This window comes from Diabrotica undecimpunctata, chromosome 1 (assembly GCF_040954645.1).
Source record: "Diabrotica undecimpunctata isolate CICGRU chromosome 1, icDiaUnde3, whole genome shotgun sequence".
In the NCBI taxonomy this organism is placed as follows: Eukaryota; Metazoa; Arthropoda; class Insecta; order Coleoptera; family Chrysomelidae; genus Diabrotica; species Diabrotica undecimpunctata.
Window position 1 is genome coordinate 151550111 of NC_092803.1, and position 10214 is coordinate 151560324.

Here is a 10214-nt window from a genome sequence, read left to right on the forward strand (position 1 = left end):
TAACCAAACTATTGTGCTGGACTTTTGAAGAGCTAACGTTTCTCGTCAGTTTCGACAATTTCTTCATTGTGGTGAAAACCAGGCTCTTCATTTGTCAAATTTTTGCTGCAGCTTGGCTGACATTCTTTATATGTGGAGTGATTTTTATCATCCTGCTCTAATATTTTATTCCTATCGGTTACGTTACCAATCAAAAATTCATGTTCATCGAAAATGTATTGATTAAAAGGCACTATTCTGAATTTTTTAAAACCTGCCTTTATATAACTGGGGGTAATAGATTTATCAATCCTATATCCGACACATTCCGCGATTTAAAAATTCTCCATAGCACTATTATAATATTGTAGCGAGATTAAATAAAACGAGCGGTTCGAATTTATATAAATATATTTATTTATAAGTTTACAGTTCGGTACTCTCTTATCAACTAAACTCACTCATAACATCGTTACATATATATACCAAAAAGTATTATTCTCGAATCTTCTGGGGTAGTCCCACCTCTAATTCGTTGTTTGACAAATTTATTTCTACAGCGCTCGATACAGCGCGAAGGTTTTCGAAGCCATTTCGAGATGCAACCGTTACATATGCCATGCCGAAAGCATGTTCGTAACAATATGTTTTAAATGGAGCATAAACAGTCACTTCCAGAAGCTACAATTTTTTTGAAAAATGTGGCGGTAAAGTGAGCATTGTAACTCCGTTGTCTTTTGCTAAGTTTAGTGTCTCAATGGAGAAATGGATTTCATGATTATCCAAGATCAGTAACGTTGGATTTGTTTTGGAACTATTCGAATGTTGTATAAAATGACTCATAACAGCTACAAATAATTTAGAGTTCGTCCATCCCGAGGGACTTGCAAGTCTTAATGTAGCAGTAGGTGCGCCGTTTAATATGTGGTGCTTAAAATTTACTCTTGGGAAGATTATGACAGAGGGTAGTGCAGTCCCTAAATTAGGGAAAAAGTTAAGTATTGTAGCAAGTCACACTTTTGTAAAATTTAAAAACCTGTTGAACTTATAATGCAGCACGTTGTAACCGATAAACTTGGTTCGCCGTTTGTAATTTTTTTGGTTTGTTATAGTACTCTTAGGAATAATAGTGGCTTATTCCTAATTGAAATAGTAATTGCTTTAAGATGCCACAAGAAAATAGCTTCATAACAATACCCCCTTGGAGCAAAAATCTTCGATGACATTTGTACAGTTAAAAAAATGGCATTTACATTACAACGATTAAATGAGTAGCCCTGGATAAGCTGCAACCTTTGTTGCAGTTGAAAATGAATTTTGTTATACCGACAAAGTTTGTAAGCCAGTTGCCTCACGTCTTTTGTAGACTGTCCGTAAGACATTTTGCTTCATTGTGTTACGTAATTTTTAAGCAATATTTCTTGTTCATCATTTAATATCCTTCGAGTATAGTACTGGGGTTTATACAATAATAAGTCGTTGGGAGCATCTTCATCTTTCTTTACGAGCTAATATTTAATCGTATTCTGAGGCTAAGGTTACTTGTTAATAAATCATCTACAGTACTTTTCATAGCCTCTACGCTAAACAATCCTTTGTTAGTTTTTTTTTCGACGGAGGGACATCTGTAACAAAAAATCATAATTTCAGATTAGGTTACAACATTGTATGCCACCTTGAGACACGTCCCATGGTGGCCCAAAACATTTGTGTCAATGAGGCCCATAAATAACGAGAGAATAAGACATACGAAAACACAATTTCATAGTAAAGAATGTAATGAAATTGAACACTATGAAAAGAAATTTCATTTCATCTGCACAAGAAATTAAAAGAGATCGCCGTAAACAACTTTCCTAAGACAACGTTTTGGAAGACAAAAACGGACACAGAATATTATTCAGAAATGAAAAGTTAAAAGAATAGAAAAACTACATTTCTGAATTATTTGAAGATGAAAGAGTAAAACACCCTATACACCGATTGCTATAATAGGTCCATCTAGAACAGAAAGTCAGGTTAAATGGACAATACAAATGGCAAAAAATGGAAAAGCTGTAATAAGTAAGTGCTGAAATACTAAAGTTTTGGAAAAAGATGGAATTAAAGCACTGTGTGATCTCTTTAACCAAATTTATGACAGTGGAATATGACAAACTCTAATTGACATTTCTCACAATACCAAAGAAACATTGGGCAAAAACATGCGGTGATTATACGCTTTCCATCTATATGGTCCAGACATAAGTTGTCCCGTTTCTGTATCTTCCTGATCGTATGTATATGAAGGATTGTAAGAATTCTTACAAGTCAAATTCTTCCTGAGAAAATTGTGCAAATAAATGCAGGCCATAATAACAGTTTGAGCACCTTTTGGTTCCAAAAGCAAAGGTTTTCTGAATAGTCTAAATTTGGCAGATAGAATCCCAAAAATGTTTTCTCACACTCTCCTTGCTCTGCTAAGACGATAGGTAAATATTCTATTTGGTGATCCTTTGTCTTGTGTTCCTGGGTAGGGTTTTAATAGGTTCGGTGATAACAGGAATGCATTGTTACCCAAGAATACATGCGAAACAGGTTTTTTCGCTGCATCAGACTACTTTATTCAGGTAAATTCAATTCGCATTGCATTAATAATTTTTTAATTAATAAAAGTTTTTTTTGTCAAAAACTCCTCTATCTGATATACGGCCTTGTGAGTCTACATTGAAAAACAATACTAAAGAAGTCGTTGTAATTAAAAAACTCACTGCTACTGTTTCCGGGAGCCTGTAATGCCACGTGTTTACCGTCCATTACACCCACACGTTTGGGAAAATTCCATAACGTATTAAAATCTTGTGCAACTATATTCCATCCTTCGGGGGTTGTTGGTGTCTGTAAAAAAATAAATGTATAAAAATTCACTACATTGGAAGCGTTAGTTAAATAAATATATAAAAATTATATTGTTAAAAGTAAAAACGGCACAATTTTGTTTTCAGGATATGACAGATTCGAGTGATAATGATAAAGAAAGTGCGATGGACGATTTTTTGGATAAAGAATTTGAAAAAGAAAATACTGACATTGAAGAAATATGGGAGACCACCGAAGAAACGCACAATCTACAAAGCTCTGCAATTGAACAAACACAAAATTTGCCAATTCACGATAAAAGACAGTTACCAAGTGAACCAGAGGGTCTAAAGATTTTAACGAGAAAAAAGAAATGAAATCCCATTGAAGAAAGAAGCTTACGATGTTGAGAAATTTGAAAAATTAACTCCATCGTGATAGATTTAGTATCCTGGGTGAACATATTTCAAATAAAATTAGATTATTAGATAATCAATATGTCCAAAATATGGTTGAACACCTTATCGGTAATCTGTTAATGGAAGCTTCGATGAGCAAATAAAATAAGTCTGCATTTTATCATTATAATGCTGCACCACCGTCATCACCATCACCCGCCTACTACCGTTGATCAATTATACATACACCATTCCAAACAAGTAATAATGCTACACCACTTCAGTCACCATCACCCACGTACTCAACTGGACCTATTCAATCATTTTTCACACCACTAATAACGTCCGAACGAAATATAAATATGTCTTTCGCGGTGAGTAATAACGAAATACCGGAAAACATTCAAGCTTGGAAAATTATCAACTAGTTTTTTGGAATTTTCATTTTTGTATTATTTTGTACGAATGTAATAATACTTTGTTTTAACGGAAAACTTACTTTTTATTTAATAAATCTAATAAGTCTCTTACCTTTACTTGAGTATATTCATACTACTTTACTCTGAGTATACTCATTAGTGCTGCACATACTTCTGGTACTATTTTGGAGACGGCTTGTTTTGATATATTGAAGGAATACATCAAGCTATGATATTGTAACGAAATAGCCCATCTCCGATACGTCATAATTCTTAGAAGGACGAACCTAGAAAACGTAAGAATCGGCTTGTCAATAGCGCCCGTCTTTCGGACGGGAGACAATTAGAGGTGGGACAACGCCAGAATGTTCTCGAAAAGTAACTTTATTATATATATGTAACGTTGTTAGGAGAGAGTTTAGTCGTTAAGATACTACCGAACTGTAAAGTTATAAATAAATGTATGTATATAAATTCGAACCGCTCGTTTTATTTAATCACGCTACAATTGGTGTCACGGTGTGAGGATAATTGATTTGTTTAAAAATAAATTCAGCAGTGACTTTTGAAAAAGACTTTTGAACATTTTAAAAAGTACGCGTGCCTGACCAAAGATGCTGCTAGTACAACTCTCAGTAAAACAGTTGCGTGAGCAGCTAGAAGAACGCGATGAAGATTGCAGCGGGTCCAAGAAGATCCTCCAAGAACGACTGAAGAATATTCTTAACAAGAATGGAGATGACCCAGAGACATTCCATTTTCAGTCAGCAGAAGAAGCAGTTTTAATGAAGATCGAAGAGAGTTTCAGAAAAAATGATAAGAAATTTGAAAACGTCTCTCAAATGATAGAAGAATCTTCTAAAAGAGATGATAATAAATTAGAGAATGTTCCCAAAAGATTCGATGAAACATTCGAAAATGTATTTAGAAGATTCGACGAGACTTCACAAATAATTAAAGAAATATGTATTCAAAACAATGAGAAATTTGAAGAAGTCTCAAGAACATTCGATAAAGTAGAAGAGAAGATCAAACAATTAGAGACCATGATAAGTAACACAAAAGTGCTACCACCAGTTAATACGGTAGCCTTAGATCCGGTAGTGAAAAAAGAATCACCGAGAGACGAAATGACACATCATATGAGATTCAAATTGCCACCATTTGATGGAAAGTCCTCTTGGTCCATATACCTTAGACAATTTGAAGCTATTGCGACAGCCAATCATTGGACAGAACAAGAAAAAGCTGTTTCCTTGACTGCTGCTTTACGAGGTGATGCTGCGGATATCCTAAGATCAATTCCTAAGGGTCAAGAAAAATGTTACCAGACCTTGTTCACTCGACTAGATAAACGTTACGGAGATGCCCATCTACAACCAGTCTACAAAGTACAAATAAGAAGTAGAATCCAACGAGCAAGTGAGAGTTTGCAAGAATTTGAAGCAAATATTGCTCGTATAGCGCTGTTAGCCTATCCAGAGGCACCAGACAACGTTTTGGAAGAAATCGCTGTAGATGCCTTCGTCAATGGGTTAAGAGACATTGAACTACAGAAAGCTTTACGACTAGCAAGACCGAAAGTTTTAGATGAAGCGCTCGCTATTGCCTTGGAACATGAAACAGCTAGTCAAGTTTCACGGAGCTATCGAGTACGAACCTCTGAAGAGAGCGACGAACTAAACGAGAAACGTCTGGAGGAAATCGTACGGAAAGTAGTTCGCAACATGATGCCGAAGAGACACGAAACCAGATGTTCGAACGATGGCGACGTAGGTCACATTCGCCGTAAATTGCAAGAAAATAATACAACAGTCAGAAAGCTAGAACAAATGGAACACAGGGCTGGAAAGAGTCATTCAAATGATGATGCTCAGTCAAGACGGGCATACAGTGCAGATCGTAATCATTGTCTTGAATTAGAAGAACGACTTTGCCCCGTGAGACGAACCGCCGTCATTAATGATCAATGGCAGCCTCAACAGCTACAAGACGCTCAAGTAGATGATCCATGTATAAAAAGAGTATTGGATTGGATGCGTCGAAGTGGAAGACCTTCTTGGCAAGACATTAGTACATGTAGTCCAGAAGTCAAGTGTTACTGGAGCCAATGGAATTGCCTAGTGCTGAAAGATGATCTTCTGTATAGAACCTTTGAGAACGATGATGGTACAGAAACTAAGCTTCAGTTGATTGTACCTAAAAGTAAAGTGTCAGAAGTTTTACGTCAGTTGCATGACGGTTCATCAGGTGGACACTTTGGTATTACGAAGACTCTGCAAAAGGTTCGAGAACGGTTCTATTGGGTGAACTGTAAAGATGATGTAAGAAGATGGTGCCGGAAATGTGAACTGTGTGCAACCAGTAATGGTCCAGTTGGTAAAAAGAGGGCACCCATGAAACAGTACAATGTTGGTAGTCCTATGGAAAGAGTAGCAATCGACATTGCAGGTCCACTTCCAGAGACGAATGATGGAAATAAATATGATTCTCGATGCAAGAGTGAAAGCTATGAAGTAGGTGATCTTGTTTGGCTTTATAATCCACAACGTCGTCGAGGCTTGTCTCCCAAACTGCAAAGACAATGGGAAGGTCCGTATGAAATTAACAAGAAAATAAATGGCGTAATATACCGAATTAAGAAGTTGCCGAAAGGTAAACCAAAAGTAGTTCACATAAATCGTCTTGCACCATATGCTGGTTCAAATGAAACAGAAGAAGCACGTACCCTTCAACATAAGATCAAAGATGACCGGCGACCAAGCTTTAATGAATTTATGTCAAATTACGCAGAGAGAAAGAGTGCTAGATTCGGCGTGACCACAGAAGTTCAGCAGGATCTTTTTAGTGTTCCGCATAACGTCTCTCTAGCCCACTGTGTTGCCCAAGATCTTGAGATGACTAAAGGAATCTCATCCGTATTTTATAAGAAATTCGGTCGTTTGGACGAGTTAAAAAACCAGCAGCCTAAAGTTGGAAGAGTACTGAGATTAGAAGATGGTTCTCGATCTTTGCTGTATATGGTGACCAGGAAGTCGTATACAGACAGGGCAAGCTACGAGGATATATGGCGTGCTCTAACTAATTTGAAGAAAATTGTGTGCAATTACGACATCAAGAATTTGGCCTTACCCAAAATAGGCCATGCACTAGATAATCTGGACTGGAAGATTGTCAGAAGCATGCTTGAAGTGATCTTCCGAGAAACCGGCGTACGAATTACTGTGTGTTGCATTAACCCGATAAGATCGTATCCTTCAAAGTCAGTAGACTGTTATTTCTTTCTAAAGGGTTCATGCAGAGCTGGAGAGTCCTGTAGATTCCGCCATCCTGTGCCTACATATAGAGTTGCTGATCGGGACAATCAGATTTAAGAGGGGAGCAGTGTAACGAAATAGCCCATCTCCGATACGTCATAATTCTTAGAAGGACGAACCTAGAAAACGTAAGAATCGGCTTGTCAATAGCGCCCGTCTTTCGGACGGGAGACAATTAGAGGTGGGACAACGCCAGAATGTTCTCGAAAAGTAACTTTATTATATATATGTAACGTTGTTAGGAGAGAGTTTAGTCGTTAAGATACTACCGAACTGTAAAGTTATAAATAAATGTATGTATATAAATTCGAACCGCTCGTTTTATTTAATCACGCTACAATATGAAGCGCCTGTTGCCAAAAACCGAAGCGTAACAACTAATCGCTTTTAGATGGTATCGCGTCTCTAAAATTTGTACCTATCATCCTTTTGTATCATTGGACCAATCTTCCTTAGTAGAAACTCCATATCAGAACTGGACATCAGCATAAAATTTTTGAAGCAACCATCTGTACAAAGTTAATCCCACAAAAGATCATCGTTTTTTAAATCTGTTAGTATGGAATTTCCACCATACTCATTTCTTTTTTGTAGGACGAACCCAACATTTATGTTTTCATTTATTTCACAAACACAAACACACACACACGCAGTCACACACACACACGCACGCACACACACGTACACACGCACGCACACACACGCACGCACACACACACACACACACACACGCACACACGAGATATTAAGAATGCTTATTTTACAAATGTTTACTTCTCCAATATTCCTGCTTTGTTTGATTTTGTACAAGTTAGAGAAATGCTTTCCACAGTTTTCTTTACTGATTGATAACAACTATAAAACAACAGTAAAACAAGACCTAAAATCAGTAAATAAAACTGGGGAAAGCATTTCTCTAACTTGTACAATATATTTTAAAAAAAATATTATTCGTCAGTTTTTTGTTGCTTTGTTATTTGCTTCTATTACTACAATTTTCTCTTTAATCTATTCTGATTTTTACTTTTTTATATCGTTTTGCTGCTTCCCGTTTTTTCCTTTTGTATTCATTTCGTTCTGCATCTGTTCCGGTTTTTATTCATGTCTTCCATGCTTATTTCTTCTCTGTATTTTTGGATTTGCATTCTTCATCAAACTAGTCGTTTGTTTGAATATTTTACCATTGTCCTATTGTTTCTTGTGCCGCCTCTATTACGCTTATTTTGATGTTGTTCTAGTCACTTTCTATATCTCCAGTTTCGACCGTTTGTAGTTTTTCGCTTTTTTTCTTATTTCTTTTGTCTTTTTTCTTATTTCATTGTGCTTGTGGTTTTATTTTTTTTAATTTTAAATTTTGCAATTACTAATATGTGATCTGAATCAGCGTTTGCTCCGCTGTATGATCTGAAATCTTGTGTTAGTCTTAGCAATTTTTTTGAAATAAGTACAAGGTCTATCTTCTAGTCCTCTTCGGTTTGGAAAGAGCTATTATATACACATTAAATGCTAAAACCATGAGTTACAATAATATTGTGGCTACAAACACACAAAACAAAAATCGAATAAAATCAAACTATGTAGAGACTTCTCTGGGAGTAGGTAAAAACGCATAAGGAGGACTCAAACTAATCTGGCGTAGGACGGGTTATTCTTAGCGGGTTTTAGGAATAAGAATAACGATGGGTGTAATGCAAGATATGTTGAGTTATAAATAAATTCATACAATTAAAAGCAAAACATATATTGTTAAACAAAATTACCAAAATTAATATAGTACAAAATTAATAAACAATAATTACTTATAAATGACAAGGCAGTTTTATATAAAGAGAAAAAAAAAATATAAAAAATTAACCTTTAAAGGTTTAAGCTACGATTTTAAGTTCCTAGAGCACTCTCTACAAAGTTAATGAAACTATTAAGCAATTTTGTTAAATTAGAATGATACAGTAATATTTAAAAAAATGTAACTATTTACTATTACTATTAAATATATAAAACTATTTAATATAAAAATATAATGGAAAGGGAGATATTAAATTGTCTCTAAAAAAAAATTGAAGATAAAGAAACACTATTGGAGTCTATTCCATGTAGTTAGAAACTAACCTGGAATCCAAGGGCCGGTAAAGTTAAGACTTCCGTCTACAAAAAGCTATTCCATATTATAAGATAGAAAGATATACCTTATGAAGCAACACGTGGGCTATACTCAATTAAAGAAAAAAAAAAAAAAACAAAAGCTACAACCAATAAAAAGGCTCCTACTGTTCCATACCATATTTCAGTATTCCATACTATTTCTTCTTTAATTTCCTTTTGTTCCTTCCGAAATTTCTTACATGTCGTTTTTTATACCGCTCAAATCTATTTTTATGTTCTGTATCAGTTCTAAAATTTTATCTATTTTTCTTATGGTAGGTTGTGGTATTCTTGCTGTCCTCCTCTTTCCTACTTCTTCTTCGTATAATACCTTCGTCAGTTGAGTCGCTCTCCATTTTTTGTTCTTATTATTCAGTGAAGAGCTGAGTTTTTATCAGTTATTAACAGTTTTTTAGTGCTGTTTGAAATCTTCGATATTTAGTTAACTTTATAAGAAAAAATTACAGTGTGGAGATCACGAGATGACAGAAGAAGCAGAGGTACACCACCTATACGGTAGACAGACGACGTCTAAAGAATTGCTGGGAATTGGCTGCAGGTAGCTCAAGACCGACAAAACTGGAAAAAATTAGGGGAGGTCCAGGTTTAACTTTGGACGCAGAAGGCTGGATGATAATGAAAACGTTTCTAAAACTTATAGTGGCACTTTTTTGTTCAGCACAGAGTTTATGTATTAATCACACATTTCTATACCTTTACCGAGATATAAAATACTTTTGTCGTAAAAAACTTGAGTTTTATTCATTAGGTCATGTACAGTGGAACATAATTATTTATCTAAAACCGCGAACAAGAGAAGCAATAGAGAGGATCATTTATGCGTCGTTGCCTAATCGATTATTATTTTAGAGGTTTGTTTTTTAATTGTAAAATCAGGTAATTGATAAAATATATTATTAGGTGAAGTATTCGTCATAATTATTAAAATGAACAAAAGTCTATTAAATTAGAAAGCTAATCAGATAAAATAAATTGTTTTCAACGGAAATAAATACTTACCCGTCTTTATTCAAATATCATCTAAATCTCTGTTTTTGCTTTCAGAATTTGATTGAAAATCTTCGCTGTCTGAACTTTCGTCTACATTGAGAACCATATTA